We start from the raw sequence: 3,709 nt of genomic DNA, 5'->3' as shown, positions 1-3,709 counted from the left end.
GGCAGTCTATAACAGATCCCCACCAGGATGTCTGCCTTGTCAGCCCTCCCCCTGATCTTTACCCATGCTCAGCTTTACAATATCCAGCCTTAAGCTCAACAACACCAAAACGCTCTGTAACAGAAAGAGCCCAGCCACCACCCCTCCTTCCTTGCCTATCCCTTCTGAAGAGCTTATAGCCATCCACTGCAGGACTCCAATCACACGTACATGAGTATACATCTTGCCCTATTAAAAACAACAGTCTGCCAAAGCCCTCTCTTACACTATTCAGCTTGAGCAGCCTATGTGTGTACTTTGTTTTTGATCAGTGACATGCGTTTTTGTTTGGAGTGGAGGTTGTTATTATTTCACAGAGAAGCATAACTGTTTCTTTTAGCTGCCTTAAAAAGAAGGTGGTGGTTACACCCATAGCTTCATTTCACCCAACCCACAACACGAGGAATGCAACTCAGGATAGAGAGCAGTCTATGATGTGAAAGACAAATTATTACCGCCACAGATGTAGAACAAGTATTTTTACATAATTGCCATAGTGTATAACTTGAAGCATGAAGAACGAAACTTTATTCAATATAAATAAAGGCCATTGTCTGCAAACAGTAATAGCTTTGGAATTTTGGAAATCATGGATAGAAATGCTATTTGACTGTACGCTCCGTCTTTCTGGAGTAGCTGATGGAGCACTCTGCCTCGAACACTAGCCATTGCTCCATGGTTTGTGAAAGACACAGACTCAAGACAATACATTAAGCCACACCTGCAAGTGCTAGCAAAGACAGCTATGACTTCAATCACAAATAAATACATGTTTTGTTTAACTAGGGACAGACAAGAAATGTGTTATGATCTGAGGCTGTAGGATTAATGCACATAAATTTCAGTGCATTAAACCCTCATGTGGATGCCCTCATTCAGGAGAAAAACAGCCATCTCCAGAAAAAACTCCTGTAGAGTTTCACACTGAAGTTTAAGGATCAAGCAACACTGAAATCAAATCATCTCATTTCTAGGTAGCAGCATCAGTACATAACTTCATATGTTTATTCACTCTGTCTTAATGATTCATATGAATACTTAGATATGTTTGGGGGTTGGTTTTTTTCTTCTTGTTTTTCTGATTTGTTGAAAGACTGCATTCAAGATCAAAGTGATTTACTCATGGAAACAAATATGAATTATGGACAGGTTTATCTTGTTGAGGTGGAGAACCTATTTTAGTAGTCTGTTCTTGAAGGCTAATGGTTCCAGTTTGGTTTTGGGTGCTGCTGATAAAGATTGTAATACGGCTTACATATCTGTGTTTCTTAAATTTGTGACCATTTCTATCAATGCAAATGATCCTGGAGCACCATTTGTGGTTAGAGACAATGGTCGATTAAGATAAAAAAATATGATGCCAGGGATTTCTCCATAGAAGTTGACAGATTTGGATCAGTGAGGATCTGATCCAGTGTTCGGACATGCAGGCTCTTAATGAAATACTCAGTTATTAAGATATATGAAACTACAGCAATTTCTTCTTACAGATGTCAGTGCTATTGATAAGTATGTTCCTCTCCGTTGGGTTTATTTAATCGTTCAAAAGGGTCTTATGGAGTTGGGAGGAGTCGGAAGCTCAGAAATGCATGAGCCTCAGGCTGGTGAGCCCCACCTTTGTGCCTGGGAAGATCATGAAACAGATCCTCGTGGAAGACATATTAAGGCACATGAGGGATGAGCAGGTGATCCAAGACAGCCAGCAGGGTTTCACCAAGGGAAGGTCATGCCTGACCAATTTGGTGGCCTTCTGTGATGGAGGGATGGCAACGGTGGATAAAGGGAAGGCAATTGATGTCATCCATTTGGATTTCTCTGAGACCTTTGACGTGGTCCCCAGTCACATCCTCATCTTTAAATTGGAGAGAGATGAATTCGAAGGATGGACTATTCAGATTAGGAACTCTCTGGAAAGTCACAGCCAGAGGACTGTGGTCAATAGTTGTATGTACAGGTGGAGGCTGGTGATGAGTGGTATTCCCCATAGGTCTGTCTTGGGACCAGTACTCTTTAACATCTTTATCAGTGACACAAGTGATAGGATCGAGTGCAAACCAAGTTTAGTGGTGCAGATGACACAGGAGAAGAAAAGGATGCCATCCAGAGGGACCTTGAGAAACACAGAAGTTGGGCCCGTGTGAACATAATGAGGTTCAACAAAGCAAAGTGCAAGGTTTTGCAGTTGAGTCAGGGTAATCCCAGATATGTATACAGACTGGAAGAAGAACTCCTTGGGAGCAGACCTGTTGAGAAGGATTCAGTGATCCTGGTAGATGAAAAACTTAGCATGATCCAGCAGTGTGCGCTTGCAGTCCTGAAGGTCAGTGATACCCTGGACTCTCCAACAAAAGAGGAGTGGCCAGCAGATTGAGGGAGGTGACTGTCCCTATCTACTCTGCTCTTGTGACGTCCCATCTGAAGTACTGTGTGCAGATCTGGGGCCCACAGCACAGGAAAGATGTGGAGCTTTTGGAGACAGTCCAGAGGAGGGCCATGATGATCATAGGGCTGGAGAACCTCTCCTATGAAGACAAGCTGAAGGAGCTGGGCTTGTTCAGTCTTGAGAAGACAAGATTATGGAAAGACCTCAATATGGCCTTCCAATGTTTAAAGAGAGATTAGCAACAGGAAGCAACTCTACTTTTTTACATTGATAGATAGTTATAGGACAAGGGGGAGTGCTTTTAAACTAAAGCAGGGAAAATTACATTAGATGTCAGGGGGAAGCTTTTGTGCCAGCAGTGAGGTGCTGGCATAGACTGCCCAGAGAAGTTGTGGATACCCCGTCTCTGCAAGTGTTCAAGGCCAGGTTGATAGAGCCCTGAGGAACCTGATCTAGTACTTGATCTAGTGGTGGGCAATCCTGCCTATGACAGGTATGTTGGAACATGATGATCCTTGAGGTCCCTTACAATCCAGGCCATTCTACGATTTTATAACTTTGAAGAGCCTGAGAAAGAAAGTGTGGGAAGCACATGGGATGGGATGTGACTTGGAAGTTCAAGCCTTGGAGATTTGTCTGTGAGGAAGGTGAGGAACGACATCAGGAGAGCTTACCCCCTAGCTCCCATCTGGTCCTGAATGTATGAAATCTCCAAACTGACCAGCTGACAGGGACTTATGAGCTAGTATAGTCACCAGCTCAAGGAGAGAGCAAATGGTCGCTTTGGAAGCCTTTACCTGTGCCACTGGTGCCCCTGCTGGCTAACTATGCTACTGCAGTAGGAACTTCCCTGCCAGTCTACTGGCTGACAGAAACTCTAGTCAAGGCTAGGGTGAACATAGAAGTATAATTTTTTTCTTCATTTCTGGAGGTAAAACACCAGTTTTAGGCTCCCTTCAAGCACTGTTCATGCTCCAGGCCAGAAGCTATTGACTGAGGAAGCCTATTACAGCCTTCTCTGTAGTGACCAGACATATTACTGACTACTCCTGAACCAGCCTCAAACATCTTCCTCCTATACTTCATTGTCTTAAGTAAACATAGTATACAGAGAAACTGCCAGTGATGATGGACCTATGCCAAATCTATCTGATTTCAACACACTATGCATTGGCTGCAAAGCAAAAAAGGAAAGGCTTAATTCACAGATGCCACCAGAGCATTTGAAATCATGATCAGCAGGACTGCTGGCCTCTGTGAGCTGCTGCTGGTGTTGCTTCTCTCAAA

The sequence above is a fragment of the Tetrao urogallus genome, assembly GCF_951394365.1.
Source record: "Tetrao urogallus genome assembly, chromosome: 1".
NCBI classification, from domain to species: domain Eukaryota; kingdom Metazoa; phylum Chordata; class Aves; order Galliformes; family Phasianidae; genus Tetrao; species Tetrao urogallus.
Note: the sequence above shows the minus strand (reverse complement) of the source record.